The 22,702-nt window shown below is 39.6% G+C and overlaps 1 protein-coding gene across 1 annotated transcript in view; it reads left to right on the top strand.

The window, feature by feature from the left end:
- Positions 1 to 4,832: 4,832 nt before the first annotated feature.
- Positions 4,833 to 22,702, top strand: part of NLGN1 (neuroligin 1) — an 854,876-nt gene continuing 837,006 nt past the window's right edge. The window contains exon 1 of the mRNA XM_058556336.1: positions 4,833 to 5,082. The gene's annotated coding sequence lies outside the window, so the exon portion shown is untranslated. The remainder of the gene's footprint in view (positions 5,083 to 22,702) is intronic.

The following is a 22,702-nucleotide window of genomic DNA, read 5'->3' as shown; positions in this document are numbered from 1 at the left end:
CAATATTCGCATTTTTTATTTCTGGGAAAAGAAATTTTACCATCACAACAATTAGGTAGTACCCATATAAAGTTGATTTCACTATTCCTCTCATGATTTTTCCCCCATTTCCACTCAATAGATTGGATCTTTTGAGCCAATATTTTCAGAAAATAATACTTTACATATGTGTTATATCAAGATCTCCTTCCAAATCTACAGATAAGCAGATGTGTTTGGGAAAATTTCACAGGGTTTTTATTTGTGTTCAACTTTATAGAGTTCCAGTATTCATTCCAAACAGTGTCCAACATGGTAAAAGGCAGTAAACTTGAGCATGGTTAACATCACAGCCTAGAAGACCACATGATTTGCAATGTAAATTGAATCCAACTTCCTACATTTTATTGATCCTTCATCACCTCTTCATGTTTTTAATGTTTTCTATCTCATCATCCATATTTAATACAATCCCTTACACTAGAATTAGATAATAGAAGACAGATACAGATACCATCCCATAAGACGAAGAGAAGGCAAGGAAGGCTTTAGAAATTATTCTCAGATCACTAATGACTTCCATGTTATAGGTTCCATGTATGCAACCAAATTTCATGACCAGTTTTTAACACTACAGCCAAATGTCACTACATATATTGGTGTTTGAATTACAAGAGGAAATATATCACACAGATACTAAAAATAGAGTGGACACTGAAAAATTACTTACTCACGTGACAAGTGCTTTACATGCATTATTTTGGATAATCCTCACAACATTTCTGCAAAGTAGGTACTATTATTATCTCCATTTTGCAGAGGTGGAATTTGAGGTATAGGGAGATTAAGTAACATGCACCAGGCAATAACATATTAAGTGCAAACTCAAACTCAGGCCATCTGATTCCAGAATCCCAGCTTTTAACTGCAGACCAACAAAAGAAGAAAAAAATAAAAAGCAAAACTTTGTGCTTTTTAATTGCTTGTGAGATCAAATGGTATGGGATGGGTTTATTTACCTCAGAGAGTTTGTTTGGGAAAGTGGAAGAAAATAGGCAATATAAGTTTGGCTCATTTGCCTGTATTTACAGAGAGTAATAAATGCTGTTTGTGTGACAATTCTATTTTGTTAAAATTCCTGGGCTTTTCATAAGACTAACTCATAAAAATGAGATAAAAGTGCCCAGCTGATAAGGTGTAGCGGTGAAAAGAATAATGAAAAAACACAATAGAACCAATTTAAAATTAATCGCATCCTATAAATACCAAATATTAGAAATGAAAAACGTTCAGTCATTAGGCTTCTGATATTAACCTCAGCTGATACATTTAGAAAGTGGACCCCAGCCTTGGGATGCAAGAGAGTATACAAAGCTTTACATTCTGTAAATTACTATGGACAATTTTATCAAATCATTCTTACCTCTTTTTTAAAAGTTTGATTCCACAGTTGTCATAATGATACCCTCTATCAGGTTACGTTGATTGTGTAGTCTCATGAAAGTTGAAAGCATTTAATTAGGCACTTTGATTGATATTGGAATTGGAATTTCTCTTCTAGGAAATCCCAGAGATTTCTAGAAATTCCAGAGAACTTCCACAGGATTTAAGATTTGGACAAACTTGAGCAGGGTAGACCTGTCAGAAAGAATCAGATACATGTTTTAGTTGAATGAAATTTCACTTTCCTGGGAGCACTATCGAAATCTACTATTTGTAAACATATCACCTAAAGGTTACTGGAAAAGAGGAAAAACAACAAGATAGACTGAATTCTAAAACTATGTCTGGAAAATGTGGTACTGAATTCCTTCTAAGCAGAGGGAACGATATGTCATAGTTTAGATTGTTTTTAAAGATCAGATCACATATGCTGGAACCTTAGGTTTCTTATGTATTATAATTAATTAATTAATGAGTGATACCTCAGGGAAACTGCATTCTAAGTGTTTGTTATTTTCAAGTTTCTTTTACTCGAATTTTATAGCTTAAAGCGTACATACGATTGACAAATATGAAGCATGCTCTTAAACAATAAGAAAAAACACTTTTCTAGACCGTGTCACTGATTTCTCCTAGCGATTTCCTCTACTAGTGGATTTTTTTTTTGGTTTTGATTACTATACGTTGCAATCAATTAATTTAATGGTTCTGTTGGCAGAGCCCTGCCCCCCAACTCACTTGCATTTAACATTCACACAGAGAAGCTGGTAGGAGGTGGGTAGGTGTAAACACTGTGGTATAGTGAGTCACACCCGTCACACAAGCCAACACTGATTAGCCATGATGAGTTTTTAAAAATCACCTATCCAGCGGCAGAAGATGTGGGCGCAGCCAGCGAGAAGAGGCCAAAGGCAGTGGCGTTGCATTTATGCTACTCCCACAAAGCGGGCCACCACTGACGCTTCAATTCGGAGATTACTCTGCCTCCAGCTGGTGGAAACAGAAAAATGGGGGGTGTGGAGGTGGGGGTATGGGGGAGAATTTGGTGGCAAGAGGTCTCCCAAGGGAAAAAAACTGGAGGCACAGTAGGAGGCTGTTGCCTCCAACTCCTCACACTCAATCACCAAGACGAAAACGCCTGGCAAGGGAGCACAGGGACGCGGAGAACGTAGAAACTCATTGTGTCCGATGCCTCGCGGCTCGGCGCCGTGCGGGTTCATTCACACGCTCCTCCGAGCAGTTTGGTGAACGTCACACGTGACGCCCGGAGCCCTAGGTAACCCCTCCTGCCGCCGCGGGCGCTGTGGGCGCTGTGGGCGCTGCGGGCGGAGGATGCTCGGTCGCCGCGGGGGAAGGGGGAGGAGGGCAGAACTTGTAAAGGAGGGATCACCACCAGCATCACGTCTGACACTGCTGGACCCGCGCCTCCCAAACCCACCCCTACCACGATCTCCGCTCCGGCCCGGGGGAGGGGGCTTCCAGAGGCGGGGGATGATGTGCAATAAACCGGGCGAGGAGGGGGTGGCAGGGGAGGGAATCGTGGCTCTGAGGGGGCAGCACAGGGTCTGGAGGATGAGTCTAGCTTGATTCAGACTCCTGCACCCGGCAACGCCACGGAGAGAGGGGTAGAGGGGGAGGAAATTGCTCTGTGTGTGTGCGCGCGTGTGTGCGCGCGTGTCTACAGGTAGCAGTGGCGGCGGCGGGGACCGGAGCAGGGGACGCATCTGCAGCCACCTCCCCGCCTGTGATTTTTCGGCGGCGATTGCTCACTTAGCCGACGGATCTGTACCCTCAGGAGATCTCCTCCTCCTCTCCATTTCCACGCATCCTAGGCGTCTTCCAGTTTCAAGTGTATGATTTGGGTATTTTATTTTTTAATTTTTTCTTCTCCCTTTAAATCTTCTTGGGAATTCTGGATATTGAAGCAGGTGGCTCCTGGTACGAAATCTTTGGATACATTTGGCTTGCCAAGTTTTTCTCTTCTCCGTCCCCTCCCGCTTTCAGAGGCATCTGTGGTGCTTTTCTTTTTGGATTTATATGGAGAAAACGTATATATGTTTATATACTGACTGCATAATATATAAATACATATACGCGTGCCCAAGCGCTTGATTTTCGTCCCTCTTCCCGACAAAGCGGAATGTTTTGGAGCCGATGGATTAACATTCTTTTGAGCCTGTTTTTTAAAAAGGGGAGGGAGCGTGAAGAATTGTTTAACATTCGGCCATCGTTTGGCTGCAAACTAAACAGCACGAAGTATTTATGGTTGCAGATCAGGTGCAAACGGGGCTTAGAAAGAAAGGTAAGGGAGCTTCCTGCGTCCACCGAGCTCGGGCGTTTATCTTAATCCCGAGGATCACCGAGAACTTCCTGCTACCTGCCTCTCCCTCTCCTTCCCCACCTTCCAGCAACCCTGCCCTGCTCTCTCTCCTCCCTACGCTAAACCCCTTTCCAATTCCGATCGTGTGTGTGCGCGCGCGCGCGGGCTGATGGTGGGGGCGGGGCGGGTGCTGGAGGTGCAATCGTCTGAGTTTAAATGCTGCTTTTTTTCCCCAGCCGAGTAACTGAGTTTCCCAATCCTCTTTTAGCTGTTTGAGGAAATACATTGTGTCGTTTGAAAAATAATGCTACCTAGATAGCCATTTCAAACATCTCTTGGTGACAACCCCTCACGTCTATCCTCTGATGAAAATAAAAGCAATAAAAAATAATGAACTTTAATGAACTGGGTGGTTTCTTTAGCACTGAGGTTCATGGAACCTCCCAAACGCTTGTTTTCCTTTAAAACCAAACCAGTACCTCAGGAGGAGTCCACAGTGGAGGAAATTCAGCTTCCGTTTCTGCATAAAACCAATTCATTTTACTTGGAGGGTCATTTAGCCGAGCTGAGCGAGATGGAGCTGAGTCTAGTGTAGGATAAACTACACGACACTTAATTCCTTTTTAAATCCACCCTTTACACCATGACCAGTCCCTGTTTAACTCTCCGTTCGAAGGAGGCGTTTTCAGACTCGACCTTTTGGGGAGAGGTGGGAACTTGCCTTTATTTTTTCTTCTCTCTCTCCAACCTCCGTCCACCTCCGCTCAGCATCTCTCGCCCAGGCAGTTTGTAAATTGCCCGTTTGCTCACCCCTCCTGGTGGGTGTTCTCTGCTCTTCTCCACTCCTGCCCCCTCTGTCCTCTCTTCATTGGCGCTTCAGAGCAGATGCGTCTTCTCTTTTCTTGGGCTCGCTCTCCCGCCTCCCCCCGCCCCGCCCCGCCCCCCGCGCTCCCCACCTGCCGCGGCTCTCCACGCTCCTCCTCCCCGCCTCCCCGCGGCGCCTTGACCCTTCAATCCCGAGTCCCGGCCTGCGGGCGGGGGGCGTCGTGTCGGCGCGCCGACTACCCGGCGGCCGGCGCCGAGCGCGGAGCCGGCGTGAGCAGAGACCGCAGGGAAGGCGAGCCGGAGTCGGGGATAAGAGGCCGGGAGAGCCCGTCCGAGCCGGAGAGACCCGGAGAAAAGGCAGAAAGCGAGTGTGAGGCGCGCACGCTGCCCGAGCTCGGGCGGACGAGTGCAGTCTCCTCCATCGCCTTAGAGCGGCGCCCCAGTCACTGCAGCTTTCCACCCCAGAGCTGTGCCCAGGGATCACAGAGACCAAGAGCCGAGAAATCGGCAGCGAGGTACCAAAAAAAATAAGATTACGAGAGAGCGGGGAGGGTTTCCTGGTGAAATACGGAGGCTGAGCAGATGGAGGAACAATGCCGCCTCCAGAAGAAAACGCTTGCCTGACGCCCGGGCGGAGCGCGGAGGAGCTGCCTTCAGCCTCCTGCTCTCCCCAGGCCCTCCGGCTGGTTCAAGGGGGTGGTTCTGCCTCTTAGTTTGACAGGGATAAGAAAGTTGCTCTTCCCCACCACATTTCCTGCGAAGTGGTTTTCAGATCTGCGTGGTTCAAGTCAAGATGTCACTCCTTAGATCCCCCGCGATGCTCAGCTAATAGGTTATGTATTATTGGGCATTAGACTCCCCTGGGAAGAGAAGGTAGTCCAAACATTTAAAAGGTTCTTCTCCACTGGCTCCTGACCGGCCAGCACAAGGCTTTGTGAGTAGAAATGAAAAACCACCTGCGGTTAATTTAAAATGATTTAGGTCCAAATTTTGAGTTGGGAATAATTTATTCCAGAGGAGGTTGTCAGTGTGTTGTAGAGATGAGGGAAACTGTGTCTAATATTTGATTCATTTGTGATTATTCTAAATCATGAGCAGTTGGCTTCCGGAAAGGTGTTATACTATTTCTTTTTTTTATTTCCAGGACCATAGTGATATATGTAGGACTTAGGAAACATGAATTCGGATAGCTAACCCTGTGTCTATTACTCTGCATTTTTGTAGGTACTTCATATCATTTTTCTTCTTTTTATACTGAAACTACAGTAGACTATTTTTGCTTAAATACTCATGCTGTATATGAAAATTACAGGGTCGCAATGTTTTTCTCAAAAATTAATTGTGCTTAATTATAAATAGGATCATAGATATAAAAATATCACTAGGGAAGGTATGGGTACATGTGTTTGAGTGTAAAACCTATAAAATGTCTCGGCATTTCAATCAGCTATTGCAACCTAGCAGAACACCAGCTTTTTGAAATGAGCTCAGAAGCAAGGGCCGTGCACGTATTTAAAAATTAAATGTTACATACAAAAACGTTAAGTTTGCTGTGCCCTTGGCAGAGAATGAGTCGAAGTTTACCTACACTGCAGAGTGATTGAGTGATTCACAGAGAAAGTGGAAGTTAATCATTACTCAGGCCCTCTGATTATATGGTTTGATTAAAATAAGTAACTGTTTTCTGTAAGCCTGCTATTCTACACTTAGTCTTTCCAATCCTCTTAACATAGGCAGAAATTGAGGGAGTCAGTCTTACAGTGGAGTGGACTAGAGTTCCTGCAGTGTGGGGTTAAGGAAAGCCCTCTCTAGCCCCCCTCCTTTCTGTGATCTCTCTCCTTCCACCCCCAAAGTACTTTCTGTCAATCTTATCTTTATCCCCTCAGTGGGGTTTCATTTTGTGCAATTTTCCTTTTATATTTAGGCATAACATATTTCCAAATATAAATGTATGAATTGTTTTGAAATTGAAGGTGGAATATCCACTCACAGAAGGTAGGCTGAGAACTCCATTTGCTGAAGGTAGAGCGAAGGCTTGAAGACTCTTTGCATGGCTGGGTGACTTCCCTGACTTTCTAAAGTCTCTTCCAACCCTGAACTTCTCATATTTTATTCCACTTTTATTATGTCCACATGGTTATCCAGTGGCAGGATCTACATCATGGGGCAAATTTCCTTAAATTAGTTATTTAGGATTTCTTACAGGATAATTGAATAGCTAGACCTAGAGAAGACAGATATAAATCTAAGCTCTCTGAGTTTTTTAAAAAACTTTTCCACAAAAATTTTAATGTTATTGACAACTTTTTGTGGGGCAATGTTAATACAGAGTTAGATATGTTTGATAGATACCTCTCTGGTTTCCATGTATTGAAACAAATAATTTTTAACATTTCTTAGGAAAGTAGAGTAATAGTTTATTTCTAGAATTCTTTTTTTATTTATACACAAAGTAATTATTTTATGAATTGCCTAACAAATACTGATTTGTTGTTTTTGTAAGCAAAACACAATTGGGATTAACAGTAAGATTTGAAACCGCAACAGTTCGGCAATACACTTTTGCCACATTTTAAAGTATTTTGAGGTGAAGTTTGATGTCTGTTTCTATTTTATTAGATTGTAAATAGGAAGATATGATTCCTCAGTTATATTTTAATTATCCATAAATGGAATCACCCAAGTCCAGTTCACCGAACTTATTTTTTTTCCTGAAACATGGGTCTGGTCTTGTGGATCTCTCATTAATAATGGCCAAGAGTTCCTTATAGCTTGGATGTTAATGTCCAGAAAGTTGATTGCATTCAACTCTTCACAATCTACTCCCCAACTTTCCTTTTTAGATTAAAACATTTTCCCCCTGGAACTCCTCCCCAGTTTACTCTTTATTCCATTCACAAGACTCTTACTATTTTCCCCAATACTACATGCCATTTTAGGCTTCTGTGCTTTGCTTATGCCAATATTTCTTTATGGATTACTTTCAATGCCTACTCGGCAACCCCTACACCAATTGTAGGATAAGGAGAACATTTTGTTTCCTTACAGTGGTCTTTCCTCCACCACCTTGCTTCCTTCCTGTATCCTTACTCTGAGCTCCCACAACACCGTTATTCATACCAGGAGTCGCCCACCTTTCACACTTCCTGAAGGTCGACTCCCTCACTGGATAGTAAGTTTCCAGACGTCCAAAACCACACTTCATTCATCATTTCATTCAGAATGCTTAACCCCATGTCTGAACATAAAGTAGACTATAAATGAATGATAAATGTATTATTTAGAAAAACATTTGGCTATGAGGCAACAAAAAGTCTGGCTAACAGTGGATTAAGCGAATAAGGGTTTATTTATCTCACATAATAAAAACTTAGGAGAACACAGTACTTAAACATTTAATCAAGGAATCAGCCAGATTCTTTCCTGTTGGTACTTTTCTTCTCACCGTCATAAGATCGCTGCTGTGCCTCCAGCATCATGTCTGCTTTCTAGGCCCCAAAAAAAAGAGAACAAAGAGTACTATAGGTCAGGATTTCTCAACTTTGGCACTATTGTTATTTTGGGCCAGACAAGTCTTTGTCTTTGTTGTGGGGGAGTATCCTGTACATTATAGGATGTTTAGCAGCAACCCTGGCCTCTACTAATTAAATGCCAGTAGCATACCGCACCCACCCATCCAGTTATGATAGCCAAGACTATTCCAGATGTTGCCAATTGTCAATTATAGATAAAATCATCCTGGGTTGAACAATTGCTCTAGAGTCAGAAGAAAGGAAATTCCCTGTTTCCTGCTCTCCCTTTTTCTCTGCAATGTAGTGGTGGTGAGGATCTGTTTCGTGTTTGCTTAATAAATGTTAGAGGACTCTTTATGAGATTGTTTAAAAAAAAGAAAAAGAAGGAGAATAAAGGGCCAAACAAGCCTTCTCCTTGAGCATTTTGTCTTTTTTTGTGATGTGGACATTCTCCCTGTAGACTTCCATTCTCACGTCACTGCCAGAACTGTGTCAGATGGCTACTTCTAGGTACATGAGAGGTTGGGGAGTATATTCTTAGTGTGGCATACGACTACCTTGGAGAAAATCAGAATATGATAATAAAGAAGAGGGGGAAATAGGTTTGTGATTGGAAACTAGAAGTGTTTGCCACTATGACAGAATAAATGAATATATAAAATTTACCTAAGTACTTGAGAAAAGAGAAAGAGTAAATAGCTATAAAAGAGGGTAGATTTAATTTTTTCACATGCTAAATATTGATAAAATAAGTGTGATAATACTGTGATCTTTTTTTCCTCTGGATAGTATATTTTACATGGACAGTAACTGGGCTGAATGGAAGATCTTGCTGTTCCTAACATTTTTTTTTTTTTGTCAGACAGCATCTCCTCCAGTCTATTGAATAAAGCAATAAAATTTGCTGTTCATACTTACAAATTAGATAGTGGTCAATCATGAGAAGTGTTGTCAAAGGAGATAAAAATGCAGATCTATTGTTCTAATACTCCTTTCTAATACTTGTATTGAGAAAAATAGCACATGCTAATGATGACATTAAGTAAAATAGTGTTTTCTTGCACAGATGTGTTGATATGGGCTATAGAAACTTTAAATTAGGTTGCTCAATTCTTTACCTCACTGTAGTAAAAAATTGCTATTGGATACCATTATAGGGAAGAATTCTACATTAGAAAGATATATTAACATTGCTATGGTCACGAATGATCTTGTCTGATTGATTACAATGTTTTTTTTCTTCTTACCCTTGTCTTTCATTCTTTATGAGTTTGTTGAATGCCAATTTTTACTCAGTTTTGTATAGAAGATAGAAATATAAAATATGGTATCTATTAAGAAACTTTTGCCTGCAAGTAACAGAATACCCAATTAAAGGCCTAAACAGTAAAGACTTTCATTATCTCACAGAACAAGGATTCTGGAGGTATGCTGGTCCAGGGGTAGTGAACTCAGCAGTTAAAGGATATCAGGGCTCTGGGCAGCTTTGCTATAATTCTCTAGGCTCCCCATCTTGGAAAGAAGATAAACCATATGGCTACCACAGAGCCAAATATCACCTGTTCAAACAGTCCTACTCAAAGCAAAAAGAAGATGGGCAGTCTTCTCGTAGAAATGAGAAGAACAATTTTTCCAGAAGCTGTCAGCAGACTTCCCTTTTTGCCTGATTGACGAAAACTATGACACATCCCACTCCTAAACTAATCACTGGCAAAGAGATAATGCATTACATGGTTGGTTTTGATCAATCATGGTCCTTTTCCTGGGGCTGGAGGAGATGTCTGCATTCCCTGTGGACATGGCAATGTCACACTTAAACAAAATCAGAATTCTTGTTAACTGGGAGAAACAAGGCAATAGCTGTAACCTAAGGTACCTAATAAGGTGTACCATAAACATCATGCTCTATCCTCCTCAAATTTCTTATAATAATGGAATGCCTATATTAGAATTAAATGCGCGCACACACACACACACACACACACACACACGAATTAAATGGGCTTTGAATCCATGGACATAGACTGTATACATATCAGGCTGAATGCTTGTGATGTGGAATGATTGCTTTTATGATGTTCCAGAGATTTTCTTTTTTTAATACTACCTGTAGAATCACAAAATGTAGGGATGGGCCCTGGATAGAAGAATTACCAACACTAAATTATGCTACATTACATATCTAATTCTAAAACCCTTCCTTTTCAACTTATAGTTACATCGTATAACATAACCATAGTTAAACCAGAGAATGTCCTCTTTACTAAATTCTTCATCCGTGTTTGTCACATGATCTTACAATCATAATTCAGGATTAATGTGAGAAATGACTGAACCCTTTTGCCAATGACTCTTATGGAGGACTTGGTATCAGTTATGCCCAAATTAAAATTGCCCCTCTGCTTTTGATAACTGTTTACTTGGAGGATTTAGGGGAGGGATCTAATTTTCAGCTCACATGCCAGTGAGCATCTCTCTCATTGAACATTATGAGGCTTTTTTTTTAAACAGGGAAAAAGCTTTATTTTAATTCTTTTGTCTGACTTCATGGAAGCACAGAGCCAATTTTGTGTTCAATTGAAAAAGGGGTCCTTAACGATTTCTTTTTACCCTGCTTTCTTATTTGAACCCACTTTTTAAATTTAAACTTTGCTTCAAGATTTTATTGTATGGGCTTTTTACCATAAGCTGCTTCACATTATTTTTGGAAGGAGGAACAATATATGTGCACATGTATATGCATGTACAAACAAATGAATGCTGTCATATATCACTCAATAAATGTCTTTTTCGTGAATGAATATATGTTAGAAATTAGACAATATTGTGTGCAATAAACTGCTGAATTATGCTCCCATCAACAGGTATAGTAGGATTTCAGGGAAAGGAGATACCAGTGGTGCCTGAGTCATTTTGAGGGAGATACATGTTGTAGTTTGCAGACAGATGGAAACTAAGTCAGGGAAGGTGAAGAAAGTATAAATAAGCTGAACTCATTATACATATTTTCCTCTATGATCAGATAGCAATTGTTTTTCAACTTTCTTTCTCCTCTAGCCTTAGAATTCCAATAACCTCATTCCTACTCGATAACTTTCTCCCCAATGTAAAGGGGCAACTAAGCTTTAACACCAAAGCCAACAACGTAAAAGAACCATGAACTAGAAAAGAATCGCTTTAGTATCTCTCTTTGTTTCAAAGCAGATTTTGTGATGGACATTGGCTATCCCCTCGGTTTACCTTCAGCATTTTATTTTTTAATTTATTTTATCGAGGTCACCTTGGTTTATAATATTATGTAAATTTCAGGTATACATCATTTTGAGTTCTGTATAGACTGCATCGTATTTACCATCAAAAGTCTAGTTTCCATCCATCACCATAAGCGTTTTAGAACTCATCTTTCCATTGCCAGTGGTATATTTTCAGGCTCCATGCCTCAAGCTGGAGGCTTGCACCACAGAAAATACCTCTGATCTGGGCTCTTTGCCTCCAGGGGAACTGATTTTTGAATCAAACTTAAAATGATAATTAGTAGCTCCATTCTGTTTAGGGTCAGAAACAGATGCTTCTCCTTTTCTTTTAATAGAAGGTATATTTGAAAGTGGAAACATAGTGAAATTGGGTTTTAAATAGATCCACGTTTTAGTGAGCACTCTTGTATCAAGTGAAGACCACCAGGGAAGTATATTTTCTCAGTATCTATCTGATCTTCTCTCCTCTGGACCTTGGCAGTATCTTGTACTTCAACAAACCCACTGTGAAATAATTATGGTTCACAGCATTGACCCTAGGTATTATAAGTTCCTGAAGCCTCTCTCAGGGAATAAAATATTTAATTATATTTAATACACCATAGTTCATCAAAACTAAGGAACCACTAATTACAAGATGCTTCGTTATTTTACATACAGTTTAGAAAGAAGAAACACGCCAATTAAATCATTATACAATGCTTCCCTCCATTTAGAATTTTTATTTTATACTTTCATAAAAAGCAACTTAGACTTAAATAGATGTAGATTTTTATAATACAACCATATATCACTCTTGTTCATGTATAAAAAGTTTAATATTAATAAATACATTGGTTTAAGAATTCAGAAAACTTTGTCCTATTCAGATTCTCACTCTTCTGAATCATTATTCTTTTGACTCCGTGCCATCCATATCCATGTTTTTCTGGACAATAGTCTGTGTTGATGATGCACCATTTCTTGAGTGTTCCATAATTGTCCTCAGGATTTCATACCTTCTGGAGGATTTGATGCTGGTGTTTTGTTGATCTTATTAGAATGTGACAATGGAAGATTTTCAGACAACAACCAGATCTCATATTCCTTCTTAAATTGTCCTGAATTGTCAAAATTGGTGGTTGTCTAGCCATGGCAAGTGGAATACAACCAATTTTCACACACAAAAGCAATGGCAACTATGCTTCACTACTGCTTGGCTATAAGGAATTATAAAATGCATCCTGATTTCAGAGATATTAAAGGTTAAAAAAAAAGATCTTAGAGTCAGTGAAATACAGCAACTTGAATGATATGTGTCCTTATTTTTTAAACAAGCTAATGCAATAATGATTATTAATTAACCAACTATTTAATTAATCTCTAAGCATTTGGATAAGAGTGACTACTACATAATTCTTAGACAGTATGATTAAAATCTAGTTCTATCCCTTTTTATTCTCTACTCACCCTACCAGTTTGCAATATATAAAATGTAGTTAGTTTTCCAAACGAATAATATTAGGATGATAAAACCACAAGACCAGGAATCGAGACATATGTTTGTAGAGCAGATTCTTCTAATAACTATCTGTGTCACTTCCTGTAATTCACTTCATCTCTCTGGGCTTTGGTTTCCAGGTTTAAAATGTATAATTGGACTAATTGAAATTAAATGTGTCTTTTGGGTCCTAGAACTGGTTTGGGGAATATTAATAATAATATATATTTAAGCTGGTATTATATAAGTATGTAATAATAGGTGTTACAATAGGTATTACTTTAAACTGGTAAGCTTAGAATATATAATATATATTGTGTAGCTTTAAGATGTATATTTTATTTCTTTAAGACTTTACAGTTTTTTGGAGGTTTACACATACATATCTTATTTGTTCTTTAAAACAAGTATAAGCAATGAGGAAGGTTCAACAGAACCGTTAAGATTTGGGACTCTTCTCCTCAAACATACTGGATGAGAAAGATTACTGAATAAATTAAAGCCAAATGAAGGATTCAAAAGTGGGAAGAGGCAAAGAGACAGTTCGTTTTCCATCAAGAACAAAGAAAACTTCCACAAGGAATTAACTATCCCTATGTATAAATGTTCTGCTTAAAAAGAGAGTCATCAGTAAAAAGCAAGAGAAAATTGGCAGGTAAAAATGAAGCTTCCCTTTTTTTGTTTTATCATTATTCAACCACATATCACTGATTTTAAAAAAAATAGGAATAAAAGGAAGAGGAATCTTGGGTTAGATCAGTCAGATGGTACTATTTGTGGATATATCTTGACAGTTCTTACTGTGCATTTCCACAGACAACAGTGTTTCTTCTCTGTGTTGTATTTGAAAATTGCCACTGCTCTTAAGTGGTCAGAAAGCTGGGTACTTACTTTCTGATGAATAACAAGCTCTCGAGAGGTGTGCCACTCTCCTTTATCTCATTGTAGCTGCAGTCGCCACAAAGAAAACACTGTGTTGCCTCTCGTCTACCTATTTTGCCGTAAAAGTGAATTGATTTATAGAGCATGAAGACAACCCTTCCTTATTTTTTTTTTTTGACTAGATATTCTTGGAGCTCTCTTTTAATACAATTAAAGTATGGAAATACATACAATAGAGATATAATATTGCTAGAAGTAAGTAGATTTTTATTGGAAAATTAATTAAATTATTTTAATCCTCTACTTAAGCCACTTTGTCCATAAGAAAAATATTCAAGATACTAGTATTTAAGATAGAGAACATTATTTAATAGCTTAAAGTCTTAGACCGTTAAATAGGGTGTTGAGGTTATATTCACAGTGCAATCACTTTTTCATGACTAAAGGGGAAAATCACAATTAAGGAATAATTCGTTTTTTAAATTTTGAATAAATATCCAATGGTATTTCCAGCTGAGAAGCTGAAAGGGCCATAAGGTTTTTCAGACAATTATAGGCCAACCTCCTCATTTTGCAGGTGACAAAAAGGAGGCCGAGATAAGAAATGACTTGCTGAGTTTATACAATGATAGAGCTTGGACCCGAACATCCCAGTCTTCATGTAATGCTTTCATGCATCAATTTTACATACAGGACAGTAATGCATATATCAGAACCACATAATATATATCTGTGATTATAGAATTATTAGTTTAGAGGCAATAATGACCAGAAGTTAAAAAGAAGAGAGTTTTATTTTTAAGAAGGTTTAGTGAAGAAAGTGTTACTTGAAGGAGATTGGGATATGAATAAATGGAGAAGAGGGAGCAAAGCACTGCTTGAACAGAAGCAATGAACATTAAGAATAGGACATGTAGCAGAGGTAATTGGTCATTCTAGACTTTTTCAAAAAAAAAAAACTTGCATTGAGAAATACTAGTGTAGGAAAGAAAGAAAGGTGCTTGTTGAAAAGATATATCTCATTCTGTGTTCAGTAGTTTGGCTTAGAACCTCTGCAGATCGGAAATATCAATTATATATTTATCCTGAGATAAACAGGTCCTCAGAAAAACTGGTTCCTATTTCTCATATCAAAAGAAACTCATTTCTACAAGAAAACAAATTAAATTATTTCAAATGGAAAATATAATTTTCTGAGCGTATGTCTATTGATATAACTGGTTGATACCAAATCAACTTGAGATCATTTAATTGTTTGTCATCAAACACAAAGATTGTTCTTACCATAGCCTGCCTGGATATTGTTTTCTAATGTGGGCGCCCTCTCCTCAGGAAGTACTAGAAATGCTCCTCCTCCCGAAACATATCTTCTTTCCTATGCTCTCTTTCAATATAGTACTCCAGTCATTTCTTTCAGATCTGCTGATTATAGGACATTTATAATCAAAATGTCCCACTTGCTTAAGGGAGAGAGGCTCTAGTTGGTACTAATCTGTCTTTTAACACCCAGTGATCGTCCTCATCATCACTTAAAAAATTGTAACATTTTTAAGGTGTAAGAGGTGCAATTTCAAGTGAAATACATTCTTCTGTTTCTACTAAATTGCACATGAAATCGACATGTCCCTTCTGACTCTCCTTGAAGCCACTCTCTGTAAAAACAGCAGCTCATTTTGGGAGTCAGTGGCTAGAATAACCAGCACCCTGGGAACAGAGAAGAAATCAGTCAGAAGAGCATGAGCATGTTTTCTATAGAACTCCGTAAACATGGCCATAATTTCTCACGAATTGGTGCATTACGACTCTGCCAGTCCGAAGTACGTTGGGAATAGTCCCGATGTTCAATTTAGGATGTCATTCCCTCACCAGTCTTCTCTAAAACTCCAAAGAAGCGTGAGGCTTCATAGAACCACCTCTCCTCATGGGGCTCTCTCTCTACCGTAAAAACCTGAAAAGGACAAGAGAGTGAGATGATGCTGCTATTAGGGCAGAAAGAAGGTGCAATCACTGGAATGGCATAGTCGATCAGGGAGATATGGAGAGTATAAAGAGCATCTTTAAGTTTGCAGTATCCTTTAAATCTCCTGCTATACTCAAGCTTGCAGAATAGTAATATTTATGTGTATGTATATCCATCTGTCTTCTATCTATCTGTATATCCATCCATCCATCCATCCATCCATCCATCCATCTATCCGTCCATCTATCTAATTGAATTGAAAATTGTAAGTGAATGCCTGATATGAGAAAGCATGAAAAGAAACAAGTACTGATTTCTTAGCAGGTTGTTCATATTCCATACACTCTTTAGATGAAAAAGGGGAAAGACATTAGAAAATGTGTTTCTGCCCACCAAGAAAAAAAGTCCAGCATCCATCTATCAGTCTGTATACTTTTTTTTTATCTTCATAAACATTATTTCTCCCTCTCATACCCATGCCTCCTGATCCTTGTAACCTCTTCCATGGTTCCCTTTCTGTATCTAAAACCAGAACTCAAACTCAAAATTTTCCATTGCACCATTGGACTATTGCAAAAGCCTCCTAACTATGAATGTCAGGAACCAACACTCTAGTATGAACACTCTAGTATGTTTGTCTGAATTTTTCCCTCCCCCATGTGATAATCGGCTAAAATGAGTGAAACATAAAATAGACAGGTATTGATGGGGAAGGCCAGGAAGATGAGTTCAAACCAGGACCATTGCCAGTGAGATGAAGGCTCAGTTCATGCCAGATGCTTACCAGAAGAGATGCTTTAGGGCCCTGTCGGGAGGCCAAGAGGCGATCCCCGGTGACGGTGGGGGGGGCGAGGGGAGTTGAGGAACTGGGATGTGGGAAGAGGGCTAAAAAATGAACAAGCCTGAGGACAACAAACTTGTTCTGCCTCACTCTTCCGCCCAAAAGGTGATCCTTTTGCTGAGATAGTATTATAATGTGTGATTCTGTGTAGTCTTCAAGCTTTCTTTGATTTAGTTTATGTATCTGCCCAGTAGGGTTGACAATGTCAACCTCATAGGGCTGTTGTGGGATTAAATGAAATAATGTATTATAGCACCTTTGCCTGGCATATAAAAAATGTTCAGAAGAGTTCTTATCACCATGGCAACCCTCCACATGTATACACAGACACACTCTGCTCACTCAATAATGACTGTTTATCACACCCTTTTTATGTCCTAGGTCAGACGCGGTGCTAGGCACAGTGGAGAAGGCAAAGATAAGTCAAACCCTGTCTCAAAGATTCTGGGGAATTACCCTTTTTTCCCCTGGAGCTTTTGAAATTAAGATATAGAGTGTTCTACATCCCTCTTTTGGCTAATGTGGGGAAGATAGGGCTGTTTTTATTTTACTAACACATTGAAGGAAGGATAAAGCATTTAGAAATGGTGAAATTGGCAGCTTTAAAAAAATTCAAGGACTCTATCAGCGTTAGATTGTGAAAACATTTGAGTCATAGGCTTGCTAGAGAGTGTTTAATAGGCGCCTTTGTAAAATCTCCAAACTGAGCTGTATCATTTTCTATACATGCTTAAATCTCTTAATTACAAAGCAACTTTAATTATACATAAAGTATGCCTCTTCAATCATGTTTTAATCACACATGAAAAAAAATTAAATTTATCCCAAAGTTATTTTCTGCATTTCAATTCTGATTTTTAAACTCTGGCATATTCCGTACCAAAAAATTGCATTAAGCTAATGTTTATACTTGCACATAATCCCACACTTTCAAGGCAACACTTAAAATATTCAGAAGAGCTTCACAAGAGGGAGTAGTTTAATTCTGTTGTTGACTCAGAGCCATTGTTCTTCACAGTTACAGCTCCACTGGCATAGGCTGCATATGGTCACTTGTTTTCTCAGTGTACAGAGTGATAATGCATGAACAGTCTGGCTGGCGGTGGAGGCTATGCTGTGCTTTAGAGAAATATGTCAGGGAGGATGTGCTGCCTCTTGGGCAGAAAGGAGGACAGGATCAACATGGGAGAGCCTGCAGATCGCCAGAGACTAACCACTGTGGCTTTACACTGTGGCGACTGACCTAGGAGCCTAGATTTCAAACACTGGCTGTCTGTGGGTAGGACTTATATTGAAAGAGCAGTCATAGGAGACAGCTATGGATCGCAGCCATGGAAGGAGATTGTGCCAGCTTCCTCCCCACCACAATTCAGAGATGCTGTTCTGGAGCCTTCAGTTGCCTCTTGCAGCGGACTTTTTATGACCCCACTTTTTTGCTCTAATCACTGCTACATAGGCCACAGGTCAAAGTGGAGTCCAGGGCTGGTGACTGATGGCCATGCGGAGGTCCATTAGAAGTAGTTAAGTAGTTTTTTTGGGCATTAGCATTTTCAGCATGCTAAGAAGGGAGGACTCTGCTGGGGTTTAGTGAACGTGACTTTTCTTTTACCTTTTGCAGTTCTCTTTGGTATATGTGAAGTAAAGAAAAAAGGCCAGGGAAGATATTGTGTCTATTCTCATATTATAAAAAACATCACCCTTCACCTAATTTTATCCCAAGTGGAATTGTATCCCAAGAGACATTTCTAGTAATGCAGCCTGAGGGCTTCTACTTACCTTTCCCAGTTAATCTGGTCTACATCTGTGGTAGTGAATAAAAAAACAAATACTAGTAGCACCAGAGGGAGCCACTGACACAGTTTTGTCTCAAGCATCAGCAAAGCTGACAATAAGGCATGAAATGCAGAAATATTAAGATTTTATTGTATTTTCTAAAAAAGAATGGCAGAAAAGTTGATGATATGTAAAATCTGTTAGCAGCAATTCCAAATTATGGGACTAGTAGCAACCACTTCATTTCTCCCACTTGAAATATTTGTGAATGGTAATTGCCTGGCTGCACTCCAGAAAGTAAATCATATTTCAAAATGTAAAATTGTATTTGGAGCAAGAGATATTCTCTCTGATCCTGCTATTTCCCTTTGCAGAATACTATTAGCAAGTTTGTATGTTTGAAACTTATGCCAGTTTACTGTTTTTGTAATGTAAATGATGCTGCCAAAAATAAAGATGAAGAATAAAACTCTTAGATGCACATGCCAGTGCTCACATTCCCTCTCTCTCTGTCACATGCACACACATGCAAACAGACAGACACATGTGAACACAAATGAAAACAGACACATACACAAACACGTGTGTGCACATATTTGCACTGGTGATTTTGTTATGAAACAGTAGAACCAGGTTGCTGTAAGGACATCAGGTAAGCTTATCTTTGAGTCCCATAGCGGGAAAGAGAAAATCAGTATACCAAAAGAGAAATAGAAGGCACGTATCTTTATTAGCACTTAGACCTTTTTCATGAATGAACAGTCAAACGCATACAGTCCTGAGGACAGTCTCTTAATTACTACTCTTGACAGAATATTTCAGGAAGATGTATTGATTCCACCTGTCTTGGAGGGGACCTTTCTAGGTCTTCTGTGGTTTCGTCTTCGCCAATTCTAAGCCAAATCATAAAAACATTGGAAAACAGAATTGCTGTAGTTCTTTGAACAAAAGGGCTTTGTTCTTAGTATTTCTCAGCCCCCCAGCTTTGACAGCATCAGGTAAATCTCATTACACACAATCACAAGAAAGAAAGATTCTATAAAGTAAAGTGATCTTCACTGGCTCATGTAATAGCACTTTGTTGACCTGATTACAATGAAGTCTGCATGATGTTGACAACGAATGCTTTCTTAGATTCCATTCCATGTAACAGTCATTCTGTTCAAGCAAGTACTTGACTATTTGTGGCTTGTGCTACAGATGGAAAGGAGAAAATGAGGATGAAGATTAGTTGCACTTGACTCTCTGGCAGTATTTATCTTTCTTCTTTTTAACAGTTTTTCACTCTCTTCCTGCCTTGCCACCCAGCCAAACTGTTCCTCTGACAAACTGCGCATATCTCATCTATGGGTATATCTAATTACTGCTATATTAGAAGTGGCTGGGGGAGGGTACTTGGGGGCATGCAAAGTGGCTCTGATCAAATGTCCTTCTGCCCGTGGGACTTTGGGTATACAAATTTGCCTCTGAAGCAAAGAAGTACATATTGTTTATTTTTTGGTTGTTTTATCTATCTATGCATCTATTTTACTTTAATTTTTAAAATAGTACTTCTCAGTCTAGAAAGAGGGACCATTACTGAGGAAAGGATCCACAGGAATTTACCAACTGCCAGGAGTCTGGCAGGCATTGATTAGCACTTCCCCAGGGAGCCTTGGCCCCCACATATCTAGAGAAGTTCTGGGCTGGGGTGATGTTTCAAGTGGGAAGCCCTGGACCTAAAGATATCAGGTGATCTGCCTACCCAATGGTTAAGAAGGTAGAAAGAGACCCCTTCTCCCTGGAAAGAGAATGAGGGAGAAAGCCGCAGTGGCAGTGGTATGGAAGGCCGCCATCAAAGGCAGAGGGATTGGCGTGAGCTTTCAACAAAGAGGGTGCCCCCAAGTACCTCAGCGGGAATTCCAACTTAGATTGCATTGGTATATGTGAAGCCCAGAGAGGAGAGGGGCATGTAGGACCTGCAGTGGTCATCCTCACACCTTGTTGTCCCTGAGCTACATCTGGCAGCAACATGGTAGCTGTATCACTGGCTTAAGAGAAAGAAAGGGGAATGCCTAAACATTGATTTCAATGTGAGAAAAGAGGTATTTATTATATAGTACTTGTCTTAGTCCATTCAGGCTGCTATAACAAAAATATCATGGAGTGGGTGACTTAAACAACAGAAATTTTTTTCTCATACTTCTGGAGGCTGGGAAGCCCAAGATCAAGACACCAAGATTCTGCATCTGGTGAGGGCATAATTCCTAGTTTATAGACAGCTGTCTTCTCTGTGTCCTCATATAGTGGGAAGGGGAACGGACCTCCCTGAGGTCTCTTTTATGAGGGCACTAATTTCATTCATGAGGGCTCCACCATCATGACCTAATCAACTACCAAAGGTTCCGCCTCCAAATACCATCACACTGGGGATTAGGTTTCAGTATATGAATTTGGGGGGACGCAAACATTCAGTCTATAGCACTACTCTTATTGGTAGTACCCAAAAAGCTGGAGAAAGGACTGGGGCAGGTTGAGTAGAAGATCCAGTCCCCTGCCCAGGAATGATTAAATGGATAGATTTGAATTGGACTGGAGAAGGAGCAAGCCTCGGGCAGCTAGGATGCCAGTGGACTTAAGGGATCAGTGGTCCTCCTTTGTAATCTTCCATAATTACTGCTATACTTTGTTTAGCGGAGGGCACATGGAGGCTTCAGTTTGCCACCTCAGAGGGAAATCAGGAGCCTTAGATCAGAAATTAGAAGGATGTTGTGTGTTGTATAACTTCTCCTTGGTTAGTTCTGTAGTCCCCTCTTTATTTCCCTCTTGTGATTAGCAGTAAAATCCTTGAAAGGAAAAGGACTTGCACATTTATGTCTTTGGGGAAGCAAGGAAGGAGGATTTGGGGAGTAGCACCTCACTTTGAAATCAGATTTGTTGCAGCAGGACCACAAGGGGTGGAGTGAGTGGTGCTGAGAAGGCTGAAGGTTGAGGGCCTAAAAAGATAATTGATACGAAACAGGAAGGGACATGGGACGTAGCAGTGGAGAGTCCCTAAGACATCCACACCTGAAAAGCTCCATCAAAGAATTCCACCTGGAACCTCTAACAAATAAATTGAAATAAGAACTCACAATAAGATCCAGAAGGCGACAAGGGGGAAACTGCACTGTGAGCAAAACTTTTTCTTGGTCTTTGGTTCAGTTTTTATCAAGCCAAGTCAGAACATTTGGAGTATCTTGCAAACCACATTTCTTTTTCAAGGTAATTGTTGATTAATGAGTGATTTCAAATACTTAGATTTAACATTCCTCCAAATAATTATAGTAACTCAATGGTATATGGTTAAATTCTGGACTTTCAAGCAATGCTTTCAGTAGAAACCTCCTTTGTCAAGTGCAAAATAGGCAAATTTACAGCTCCCTATTATATAGGGATTGCTATTTAAATCTAATAAGATGGCAGGGGGTGAGAGGGGGCGATAATTTAAGGCAATTGACAGGCATTATATCTCTTTCTCTGATCTTTATTTTTTTAGTCCTCAACAAGTAATTTAGCAGTATAAAGACAAATCTTGCTTGTTCCTAGAAGAAGTAGGATGGAAAAGAGCTTGATGCAGTGGATAGTGCACTGGACTTGAAGTTGGATGATATACGTATAAGTTCTAACTTTGCCGTGTGCTAATGATTGGTGGAAGCTACTTAACCTGGCTGAATCTCAATGTTTTTACCTGTAAAATGGGAAACATATCCTTGCCTGTTTCGTAGAGTAGTTGTAAGGATCAAATGAGTCCAAGTCTGAAAAGGCATTTTATGTACTATTAAGCTCTATATGAATATAGGGTACTGTTGAGCATAGCAGGGCAGAAGGCAGCATCCTATGGTGGATTCATGCAGTTGAGTGATTCAGAGCATAGGTCTTAGAGTCAGAGGGGCCTGTATGTGAATTCCAGCTTTACCATCAGGTTATTTAGCTTCTCTATGCCTCAGTTTCCTCATTTGTAAAGGAAGATAAGGATAGCTCTACCTTTGGAGCATTGTGAGGAGTAAAGGAGAATGTATATAAAGTGCTTGGTGCAGAGCCTAACACATAAGGGTGTGTAAATAAAATAAATATTAGCTATTACTACGTGTGATTATTGTGGTTGACTCCACTGAGTTTATTTAGCTTGGAAATAATAAACCCACAAACTTCACAGAAAGGGATCTTGAAGCCCAAGCACTGTATTTCTATATAACACTCATTATTAGTTTATCTAAGTATGTAGTCTGAAATAGTGAAGGACTGAACTCTGTAAATTGTACAGCTAACAAAGTACAGGAAGTACATTAATTTTTTTTTCACTTGGGAAATTTGGCCACTCAGAATTTAGCATTGTATTATTGGGATCGATCGATCGATCTATCTATCTATCTATCTATCTACCTACCTACCTACCTACCTACCTACCTACC

Source organism: Diceros bicornis, chromosome 15, assembly GCF_020826845.1.
Source record: "Diceros bicornis minor isolate mBicDic1 chromosome 15, mDicBic1.mat.cur, whole genome shotgun sequence".
Lineage (NCBI taxonomy): Eukaryota > Metazoa > Chordata > Mammalia > Perissodactyla > Rhinocerotidae > Diceros > Diceros bicornis.
This window is presented reverse-complemented; position numbering and strand designations above follow the sequence as displayed.